Below are 13,261 nucleotides of genomic sequence, written 5' to 3' on the forward strand. Positions count from 1 at the left end.
ATATATATATATATATTATTTTATAATATTTTTTAAATACCGTAGAAAATTTGTTCCCACGAGAACTTGACTCCTTTGGACCCGGACCAACCAACACATGATGTATCCTACTCAAAGTTTGCGCGTTAAATTATTTCCTGTCACGGAGGTTGAAAATACGGTGAGAAATAGGGTTTCTCTCACTCATGGGCCCCACAAAGTTTTACACTTTCTAAAAGTTATGTTAGACAAAAGGAACTAGTCAAACTCAGACAGATCCTGGGATCTAAAACCATCCTTTATTGAAACAGCTCTTAAGATTTATTCCACAAGGAGAGGCATGATCTAGAACTTCGTTGGTGATAATTCTAGATCAAATTGGTGGCCATATAGAAGCTCTTTTGATTTCAAATTTATCGGTGAAATTTGTCATAAGAGTGTCAAAAATGGCCACGGGCAGACCAAGAAAGCCTCCTACTAGACCAAAACATTAGTCCAAAGGGAGGCTACAAAAATGCACTAAAAAACGCAACTTACCTAGGGACAATTTTGAGGTAAACTGGCACTTCCTCTTTCTCGAATGAAACTAATGAAGAGAGAACAAAAGCAAAATTTCCCACATCACCATTGGCCTTTGAATGATCAAACTCTTGGAAGTGAATTTGTGATGATGAGTGCCAAAATGAAGTAGGGAAAACAAAGCCTTCTTCATGAGGTAGAAGAGCCACCACCTAAGGATTTCAGGTAGGACCAGGCATTTGAAACCCCATGCTGTTCTCACTATTGACTACACTTTCATTGACATGGAATGTTGAAGCTGGCAAGACACCTAAACCAAACCTACTTCTCATCTACTTTTCATAAAGTAGAAGTTGGAGAATAGGAAACCTTAAAGGATTGCTACTATTGCAAGATATTGACCATATCCTCTAAGAAGTCATGGCTGATGCAGGCCTTGTGTTGCACAAGGTAATATCCTGTCTGGACTTGACAATGGGCGGAAAACCATTAGCCAGGGTTGTGGATTGGTCGGCAGGTAAAAGTTATGGACATACATGACGCACGCTTTAAAACTTTGTTGCTCATAGAGATCAATTCAAGGATTTTGTGGGACAAGTCAGAATCTAAGCTCATTCACCTAGAACAAGAGTTAGGTTCTCATTTGGATTCTAGATGTTTGACTAGAATTGCTTGCCCAAGTCGGATTTGAAATGTTCAAGTAGTTTCCTCCGTGGAGGCTATTTAAATTAGAATGCCGCACTTGGTAATGGGAATTGAAATAGCCCATGTATTTGGTTATTGACTAGAATCTGAATCGAAATGGAGTTTGAATACTAAAAAAAAAAGTATGAATTAGTTTTTGCAAAGTGGAGCATTTTTTCCTCAATAATTGGAATGAGAATGGGACTTTCAGCAACCAAATGACTAATAAGAGTTACTTATTTTCATTCTCATTCTAAAATTCAATTTTTTTTAATGAAACATATATGTAAAGGACCAATCATGCTGAAAGGAGGTCATATAACCTTGAAATTGATACATGGTGAACTATATTTAATGTAAGGTTTTGCAACGTATCATACCTATGGATTTGTTGAAAAGTCTGCACTATTTTTATGACATCATGAAGTCATTAGGTGCAACTTGAGTAGCAGCCGTACATGCTGCTAGTGTATTGGCGTCAATCATCAAATTTAGAAAATATATTACTAGTTTAAAGCATAATAATAGTTTTACAATATTTCTTACGTGCAAACAAGTGAAGATTACAGAGGTAGCACATAATGCTGCTAGATATGGTTGCATCTGAAACCTCAACCCATCTTAAGTGATAGCAAACAAGAGTTAAGTTGCCACATACCTATGTCCGAGATAAGAAAGCCCTCTAAAAGCCAGGCTACCCTTATTCAATCCAAATGAAAATGCAATTAACAGTTGCAGCAAAAGTGTATCATATAAATAATTGACTTTTGTGTAGGATGATATAATATATGCGCATGCCAGTGCATGCGAGAAGAATTAAGATCATAATTATATACCAATGATTTTGACTTAATTTTGTCTAGGATGATGATGTGTATGTATAGGTGTATGGTTGAAGAATGAGTATGAACGGGGAGTCCCTGAAATCATGATGACAGCAGGATCAAGCCAAGGTCAATAATATCCAACAATCTCAAAGCAAAATAGGTACATGAGAGCTTTCACCTGGCCGCCTACTAAGACAATGGAAATTGGCCATCAAGTCTGATGGATAAAACGTGTAACTCTGACTGATTGGAAGAACACCACGTACTTTGATAGAGAAGACTTCCCTCATCCACATTGACATTGGAGTTACTGCCCAAATTTTGCTGAGTTTTTGTCTAGAAGTCATATAACTCTATTCGTGCATCAAGATGTTGGTATAACTCAATTATGTTGTTCGTATGAGTCCTAATTCTTCGATGCTTTGGCACTCTTTGCAAAATTTATGATATTATTGACCTTGGAGTCATATAACCAAGCTTGACTTTTCGTGTGCGCCTAAAAAAAGATACAGTTTTGTAGTAAGTGCAACTCTAGACAGCTTGGTAGTGCCAAACATCAGAAAATTAGGACGATTAGGACTCGTACCATGGTAGGGGCATCCTTCATATTGTACAAATGTATCTACTCTATAAACATTAAAAAAAGTGGGAGAGTAATTTAGTCTTTACAATAAAATCCAAACCATCCTCAAGGTTGATGTGCATTAAATGTGGCATGTTTTCCAAACAATGCTCTGTACTTATTTCTCAGTCAAACAGTGCAAGGATATCCATCCTCCACTTACTCTGCCATCAAATACTACACATTAGCCATCCAAGGCTCCTTTTTTTTTTTGGATAAAGCCATCCAAAAATTTTTTTTTTGGAATTTAAGTGAAGGCAGTAAGGCACTTCCCTGCTATATTTATTGGAAGATGTGCATGGTTAATGTTTTAGAAAGCCTGAAGGGCAAAAGCTTGTGGACTCATTAGCCATTCAAGGTTGGCTGATCTGTTTTGACTGTAGATCCCCGGATGGATAGATAAGTCGGGAGGGCAGGTGAGGCGTGACACTCGTTGCATCTGGAGATTAATTTGATGGAATAAACAAACGACCGTATCATCCCAGGCATTCTGATCTGATCTGGATGTCACTCCTTGTGGATAATGGGATGGACAGAGGCTGGCTTATTCATTTCTTGGAGACAACTCAGGTACATTGGGTTCCGCACTAGTAGATAAACACCCTCGGGACCCACACACAGAAAGAGAGAGAGAGAGAGAGAGAGAGGGATTGGATGTAGGCAATAAAGAATAGCTTCTTATTTTCACAAAAAAAAAAAAAAAGAGAGAGAATTAGCTTCTTATTCAAATCATTAGTCCTAGGGTAGGAAGGTACGTAAAAGTCTTTTGGTTATTTTGCAATAATGAAACCATGGTCTAAACCAAGTAAGTAAGAAATTGGACCAAGTCTGTTGAATAAACTTGTGAGGCAGCTATAAACCTAGCTTACGACATGCCAATATTATTCATACCTACATATTACAAGCTCGTATTATTGTACCTCTCTTAAATGTGAAAGGCATTGGGTGTTCAAGTCTTGTTTGGGTGATAAACAAACTAGGCGTGGGGGATATTTGGAAATGGATTGTATCCAAATATCCAATCACACTTATAATCATATTTAATTTTAGTAGTATTCTTAAATTTAAAAAATATATATATAATCATATTAATATGCTTGATTTACTATCCATTTAGTACAATATCATTGATTCTATGATCATAAAATTTAATTATCTGACTTATATCCGTATCATACTTACAATATCCGATTTATATCCATATCTATTTAAAACAGATATGGATATGAATTTTTGTATCTAACCAATATCTATATCCGTATATGTATTTATCAAATAAAATAAATATGAATATAGATATATTGATATCCAATCCATATTTGATCCAATTTCACTCCTAACTAAAATCCATACCACTCTCATTTAGAATTCTAATTCCGATCATAAACCAAATATATTGGAGGATATGCCATTTTGAATCTCTTTCCCATCCATTCTGATTTTGATTTTGATTCCCGTCACGAAGTAAATATGCCCCTGCAGACGCCATGTAGCTCAAATCCTTGTTTACACAAAACATGATGTATTATTTTAGACCACCTTTAAAACTTGGTACTTCTATATTTCCTTCAACTTCTTATTTCAGTTAAAACCTGTTGTTCTATTCATTTATTTTTAAGAATCTTACTAGCAGATAGAAAGATTTAGTATGTTTTTTGATTTATTGGCTGGTAATATAACTTTGACATGCATGCATGAAGAAAATTACTCAAGTGTTTACATTCTTTGACGTTTTATAATGTTTTAAAGAACTTAAGGGTAAAGAAAGTTAGAAAATATTATGTATAAGAATGGAGACTCTTTCCCTTTTTAATCAGCAAAGAGAGAAAAAACAAAGCATCAAAACTATATGCTTGCTCAATATGGTGGCGTTCAAGCCGCTTGAGGGTTTAAGTTAAATAATGTACTTGTAATGTTGGCTTCAATGAATATCAAGTCATCTTCAACTGAAATTCATGTTTTTTTTTTTTTTCAATTAGCATTCGACACCAATGTAATCTAGGGCTTATCCCAATTATACAGAACCTTTAATATGTTCAGCAACTAGAATTTCTGGTTCAAGTCTTGGGTGATGTATTCCTTAGTATTTGGGCCTAGATGAATTAAGATTGGTCTCAAAATCAGATGTGTATATGATGCTCCAAAGTGGTGCTTGATGTCATCATGCATTGCATGGGCACTTTTATCACCATTTTGTAGCCAGTGATGCTTGGAATTTAGTACTAATGTTGTGTTAATAGATTCATGAATCCACTAAATCCAATAAAAAACCAAGAACAAGATTTTTCAATCCTTTAAAGGAAACCAACTAGTCTGGTTTTAGGTCAAGCTGAGGGGAAGAGTTATTATTGGTATTTTGGTTAGAGGGATTTAGATGGTCATATTATAATTGTCTGAGTATCTCCTGATTTTGTGATTTGAATATTACTTATCAAACGAAAGATTTAATGAAGCATTTTTGTCTTCTTGAATCCTGATTAATATTGGGTTTACCTAATGCGTAGCTTTTTCTTCCTTTACTTGTCCAAAGGTTCCTAAATTTTTCCCATTTTCATTTATTGACTGCTTCAACATATACCTTTAAGGTCTAGTTTCCATGACTTTTATCAGAGAAAACGCTTCACTTCTAACAAAAACAGTTTGAGTGTGACAACTAACTATAGTTTCAAAGTTGTATTATATTCCAAGAATCAAATATTGAATGGAGCAAATCAGGGTGGGAATTTTCAGCCATGTAGACTTGAGGCATCTCAATGAATATTACTGGTGCCAACATGTGAAATTGAATATGTCAAAAGACAAAGCTCGTGTTTACTTCAGGTCATGTGAAATCAATCTTTTTTTTCCCTTTTTTGCAGCTGACTCTATATATCAAACAAATTTCGTTGACTAAGTCTCTACTGCTAGAATCTCAAAAATTCTTCAAATTTTCTACTGATAGAATTTAAGAGATTCTTCAAATCTTATATATTTATCTGGATACTTACCATAATTACTTAGTCAATTTGGACAGCTCCATCATAGATTGATTTAATAAAAATTCTAAAGGTTCTTGAAACTTTCCATATTTACCAGCATATTTTCCACATTTAGTTGGTCAACTTGGATAATTTGGTCATGAATAGATTTATACGATTTGATAGAATCCCAAAGGTTGACTTAGATTTGTATACATGCCGAATTTATTTTGTAAATATACTGTATTTGTACATATGATGTATATATATACCTAGTCACTATACTCAATAAAAAAGCTATTTTAATTATCTTTTCTTCATAGTATTAGAGCATAGAGGTTTCTAGGTCTCCCATATCTCTCTACACACTACAACAAAACTGATTATTAGCGACGAAAATTTTTCATCGCTAATAATCGATTTTCGTCGCTAATACGTATTAGCGATGAAATTTTGATCGCTAATATTTCATCGCAAATAATTTCGTCATTGATAATATTTTATGATAAAATAAAAAATTTCATCGCTAATAAAAGATATTTGTGATGAATATTTTTTATTATTTAAAAAAAAATGAAAAAAATTTAATCTAAAAAAAGATATTTGCGACGAAAGAAACTGTCATTGATAAATAAAAAATTAATAGCGATGAAAATATTTTCATCGCTATTATTATCAAAAGTTTTAGTGACGAAAAATTTATGTCGCAAAAAATATTTTTTACAATAAAAATAATTCATCGCTATTAATTTAGTAAAAAATTAATAAAATTGAATAATATTAGCGATGAAAAATTTCATCGCAAATAAGATAATTTTTGATAAAAATTTACATCTCTAATAATTATTTACCACGAATAATTTTTCATTACTATTAATTATATATTTATTGATAAATTAAATTATATTAGTAAAATATTTTTGATGATGAATATTTCATCGAGAATAATTCTGTCATTAATAATTAGTCATATTTTTTTAAAAAAATTATGAATATATATTTTAAATTTATATGTATAATATTTTTTATAAATTAAAAAAATTAAAATAAAAAATTTACATAATAAACTGATAAATAAATTTTATTATTTTATTATATTAAATTAAAATTATAAGATATTTGAAATAAAAAAAATTACATCAATAAGCCATCAAATATCAACATCTGGAGAACGAGCTGGGGACGGAGAGCGCTCGACGGAGCTCGGATCGGTCTGTTACTGCCTTATCAGCTGTATCGTCTGCTCTATCTGCGCCATCCACTCCATCATCTAGATCTGGAAGTACTGATAGTCATCGATGCGTGCAGCCAACTCCTGAGCTCGCTGTCGATCTTCGGCAGCCTACTGTTGATCCTCGACAGCCTGTCTCTATACCTCCATCAGTCGACCCTCGCACGCAGAATGAATGTCCACCCTAGATGAGCGTGAGGATGAGGGAGTAGTGATCCCATACTCTAAACCCCTAATATAATAGGATCTCATACCGAGCACCCGATCACAGATCTCATCATCTATGGGTATGATCGAGCCCTCGGGGTAGGCTGGGATCTCATGTCTGTCATACATCCTAAAAATTAAAATTATAGTTATTTTAATTTTATAATAAAAATCAGATTATGAATGAAAAATAATTAAAAAAACTTACAAAGAGCTCTTGGCTTCCCGTCGTTCACTCCCCCGACTGTCGCTGGTGGATCTGCTAGTAGATATCGATCCTACCAGGATGCTCGCCACTCTCAGCATCTCTCTGTAATTTGAGAATTAATTAAAAAAAATTTAAATAACTAGAGAATTATATGCTAATTAAAAATTAAAAATTACCTATCATGTACTCCATATGACGAGCAAATGATCTCGAACCCCCACAATGCAGCACGATCTGTCTCGCCTGGTTCGCCGCATTCTAAACACATCGTCTCTGTAAAATTATCAATAAAATTAGTAGATAAAAAATTTAATTTAAGAATAAATGATTAAGTCATTAAATTCTAAAAAAAATTTAGATGTATAACCTGATATGCCGGATCCTCGTAATGCTGGCATATGATAGTTCAATCGTCCATGATGATGCTGTCATAGGGCTGCTGCCGCGCTGCCTCCTCCCAATGATCCTACACCATCTGATACTAATGCTAATGCATGTGATGGCGATAGTCCTTGAAACGCAACGATAATCGAGTGTCGATGGCTTGTCTCACATGATCCTTCTCAAAATCAATGATGTCAAATACACCCTGTCAATAACAAATATTAAAAAAATATTATATAAATTAAATATTCATAATATAATTATTTTATCTGTAAGTGGGTGTAGAAAATCTCTCTTTGAGCCGGTAGAATGTGACGCCAATCAAAAAATATCACGGGGGCATAACTGCGGCATATGATGCCCAACTCAGTCTGCCATGTCTCACACCATCTCTTAATGGGTTTGGTGTAGCCGACAGGTATCTCGATCCAGAGATGCTGTCCCAGATGCTCACATCTCCAACACTCCAAAACGAGATTCTTCGATGGACCTCGCTCTCACCTCACCACTGATGAGGATTCACCTGAAACAATAATAAATAAATCATTAGTATGATCCAAATAAAAAAATTAAATTTTATTATATATAAAGTGTAATAATTAATACCACTGAGACGCACCTCACTGAGACCTACCTCACTAGGACCTGCCGGTGTAGGACCCTCTGACAGTGGAGCCAGTGCGGCAACGGAGATCGGTGGAGGTGCCTCATCCTCCGCAACGAGCTATAAATGCAAACATTATCGTCTGTCTCCTGGTGCCATATCTGCAGAAATTAAGATATAAATAAATATAATATTAAATAATAATAATAATAATTAAATAATATTTTAATAAATATAATTATATCACATACCATTATTCGAAGATAAAATTGAACAAAGAATATAATCTACTCATCAATATTCATATCTTTCTCGATGTGTAGATCCTCGTCCAAATCATAGTAATCGATATATGTATCGTCTTCTATCTCATCGTAATTTATAAATTGATCGTCGCCCTCTGACTCATCAAGATTAAATATAAAATCAGCTTCAACTTCGTTGGACAGAAGATCAACCCTATTCAAAGGTGCTATTACAAGTTTTCATCAACCAAAAGCTCGGCTAATGTTTGTTCTTCTTGCTGAAAAATTTTTTCTTCATGTAAATTCGAATTTTCATCCATCTCTAATCGAGTTGGTATGTCATATACGCTTCTAGGTGTTATTTTTTATACAACATGTCAATTACCTCGATACTTTAGATCTTTCAAATATATTACTTGTTTCGTTTGAGTTGCTAATATATACGGCTCATTTTGGTACCATGTTCGTGCAAGATTTATCCTAATAAATTATAAATCGATATGAATACTGATCTTTTTATTACTACTATCCCACCATTCACACTAAACAAAAATACAGAATTACTGGATCCATACTTTAGTTCTATAATATCTATCAGTACACTATAATAATCAATCTCTTCTTCTCCTTCTATCCTATTGTGGCAATTTCACTATTCTGGATCCATCGTTGCATCTCAAGCTTTCTTGTATGAAATCTCATTCCTCCAATGATACAGGATGTGTAGTGATTAACCCTTCGATCGGGATCACATGCTAAATCGTGCAACTCATCGATCGCACCCACTTCTTTATTGAAATACTTATGTTTCATCTACATCATAAGATAAAAAATTATATTGGTTCAAATAATATTATTTATAAGTAAATAAATAATATATCACTAATGTAACTTATAAGATCATCAAATTATTTTGTAATTTTTTTTTTATATCGATCATCGGCATCCGTATTATTCTCTCTACATAGTATACTTTTGTGCTCACTGCAAGAATTATGATTTTTAATTTTATATCGATATAAAAAAATTTTTTAATCATTAAATAGTATGGTAAGATGACACTTACTCAATAAAATCTTTAATTTTTTTCATAATTATTTAGAATGTAAAAGTGTGCTTTGGATAGCTCGTTCACATCCATAAATTCATATCTCCTTGCACCAGTAGGTCGAACCATTTGTTTAAATATAGACAACGTCGGTTCATTGTCACCCCATTCACGATTTATGTTACGATCTGCATGATTAAATCTTATTTCGATATCGTCAAGATACATCGAGCAGAATGTGACACACTCGGTAGCTACATATGCTTCTGCTATAGACTCTTCAGGCCTTACTTTATTGCACACATACTTTTTTAAGATGCACAAGAATCTGCAAACAAAAATAAATTTAAATTTTAGAAATATATTTATATTTTATAATTGATATGATAAAGTACGTATAATTTTTTTACCTTTCAATAGGATACATCCGTTGATAATGTATCAGCTCAGCCAAAAGAGCTTCTTTTGAAAAATGAACAACCAGATGCACCATAACATTAAAAAATAATGGTGAAAATTTTTTTTCTAACTTACAAAGAATGAGTACAATATCCTTCTCTGATCTCTCAAGTAAGTTAATCTTTAATTTTTGACAACACAGTTATCGGAAGAACACTCCCAGCTCAATCAATATATTTTAACCATCACCATCCAAATAGCCATGCATGACCACAGGAAGCAAACATTGCATCATCACATGGGAGTCATGACTTTGTATGCCGGAGATATTACCGTCGTTGTTTCCAACACACCGCGATACATTTGAAGCGTATGCATCAGAAAACTTTATGATTTTGAACCATCTATAGAAATTCTTCTTTTCCTCTCCAAACAGCGAATAACATGCGGGTGGCATAAAAAATCTCTCACCTCGACGAACTAAATGTAACTCCGATCAGATTTTCATTTTCTACAAATCAAGATGAGCTTTTATACATTTTTTATTTTTTTTAAAATATTCAATATAGTACCAATGATATTATCATAAATATTCTTTTCAGTGTGCATTACATCCAGATTATGATGAAGTAGTAGCTGTTTCTAATACGGTAGTTCGAAAAAGATGCTTCACTTCATCCAATTCAGCTCAGCTTAGTACGCTTCCGCTTGCAAGTACTCGATATTTTTTTAAATTAAACATTTTCAATGACTTCAAGTTGTTCTAAAATTTTTGCTCTATCTAACTCCTTAAGTGGTGGATGCTGATTGAACTTACCATCAAAATATTGATTATAACGGATCCTCCAAGAATGATTAGCAGGAAGAAATCACTGATGACCCATGAAACATATTTTTCATCTATGCTTTAAATGTAAGGAGGATGCATCCCTATTGCATATTGGACATGCAAGATATCCTTTGGTGCTCCATTCAGATAAATTTTCATATGCTGAAAAATCATTTATGGTCCATAGAATCGAAACATGCAATTTAAAATTACTTCGACTCACAGAATCATATGTCTATACCCCATTTTCCCATAACTCCTTCAGATCATCAATTAAAGGTCATAGATATACATCAATTTCATTACCTGATGCTTTTGGACCCAGAATCAATAGTGACATAAAAATAAATGGTTCTTTCATGCACTTTCAAGGTGACACATTATATACAATTAGCATCATAGACCACATGCTGTAAGAGGTACTCAGATTGCCAAAGAGATTAAATCCATCTGTCGCTAGATCAAGCCAGATATTGCGTGGGTCACTTGCAAAGTATGGATACTTTGCATCGAAGTCTTTCCATACTAAAGAGTCGGTCGGGTGGCTAAGTATGTTCTCCTTTGAAACTTACTGCTCATAATGCCATCTCATTTCTTTAGCTGTCTTTGTGGACATATACAACTTTTGAAGTCTTGGAATCAACGAGAAATATCTCAAAATCTTTTGAGGTATCTTCTTTGCTTTCTTAATATCAATTTTGTATCTAGGCTCACTGCATTTCGGACATTCAGTTGCTTATTCGTTATCCTTTTAAAATAATATGCAGTCATTTTTGCAGGCATGTATAGGAATATAGTCAAATCTCATTTTCTGTATGTATATTTTTGCTTCAGAATATGATTTTGGAAGTCTCTCTCCATCGGACAGAGCTGCTTTAATCAATATTAAAATTTGATCAAATGACTTCTAACTCCATCGATTTACGATTTTAATATAAAGCAAATTTATCAAAAACTCTAACTTGAAAAACTTTATACAATTTGGATAAGTGGCTCTCGTGAATCCCTTACAAGCTTTGTAAACTGTTCAGAAGTCCCTTCTACCTCAAGCCATATATTATATTCATGATCAGATTGCTTTCAGATGCAGCAGTATTCATACATACATTTGAACAAGCACCTTGATGTAAATTATTTAACAATTCTCCAATATCACTATGTTCGACAGGTCCAGCAGTATCACTATCATCTTCAGTATCGTCATCATCGCGCACCACTTCATTTGGATCACCCTCCCCATACCATATTCAACAAGTATACTTCTTATCCATACCATATTGTAGCAGATGCTCCTCCACAAGTGTTATGTAACGATATACCATATTGACACATTTCTTACATTGACACTTTATCCGACTAGCACTGTCAGCCTTATGCTGTGCAAAGTCAATGAAATCTCGAACTCCTTTTCGATATTCAGGCAAAAAAATACCTCTAGCATTCATCCAACTTTTGTTGATATTCATCTAACAACAAATACAAAATTATTAACAACCAAAATAAAGTTCAGTGATTTTTTGGATCCCGATTCAAATTTCGGACTGAATCGCATTTCAAATTTCAATCAAAATTTCTATCTAGATCCAGATCCGGATCATTTGATATAAAATAACACATATTAAAAAACACATGCAGACTGAACATTAACATAGAAAATATGTTACATCAACTTAATGAAGTAAAAATGTATGATCCTATCCTTTTCAAATCATTACTAACAGGTGTGGCCCTATCCCTTTCAAAAAAATAATAATCTTATTATTGTTATTAGTGGATATTTTGTCTCATTTTTGTAAAAATTTCGACAGCATCTCCCTATGGTTCTCTAAGTATACGATGTGGATATAGTACCTACGCACCCTATCCATCATATATCTGGAGAACAATAGACAGATAACTACTGAATACTACATAATGAAATGAAATATCAACTATTAACAACAATAATATTATTACTTTTCTAAAAAGTTTGAATACGGGATATTCAAGTTTCGATCTCAATGAAGATCGAAACTTGAACGGAAATCTATGGCTCAATATAATTTAAGTACCATCTTTGAACGTGCATTCAAAGATGGATTTCTAATTTATCAAAAAAGAATATCTTCGTATTGAAATTTTTTCATCAGAAATTTCAATAGAGTTTTCTCTAAAATAAAAATATTTTTTTATTTATAATTTTAGTAGCATACAAAACAGCACATAAAATAATTTAATTGTAACAAGTAACAGCAATGTGTATTATGTTAGTAAAAAAATAATTAGTCAAATAATTAAATAATTTTAGCAGTAATACTAAAAAATAATATACAACAATTATAATAATTTCAGTCCGGTCCGACCAGGCCAAATCCGGAACCGACCCGACCCGACCCCGACCCGTCCTGACCCCGACCAGTCCCGACCCCACCCGACCTGCCGGACTGGCCCGGCCCCTTCCCCGGACCCATCCCCGAAGGCCCCGGCCCGACCCGAAACTGACCCGACCCGACCCAAACCCGACTCGGCCTAAACCTGA

Source organism: Elaeis guineensis, chromosome 3 (genome assembly GCF_000442705.2).
Source record: "Elaeis guineensis isolate ETL-2024a chromosome 3, EG11, whole genome shotgun sequence".
Lineage (NCBI taxonomy): Eukaryota > Viridiplantae > Streptophyta > Magnoliopsida > Arecales > Arecaceae > Elaeis > Elaeis guineensis.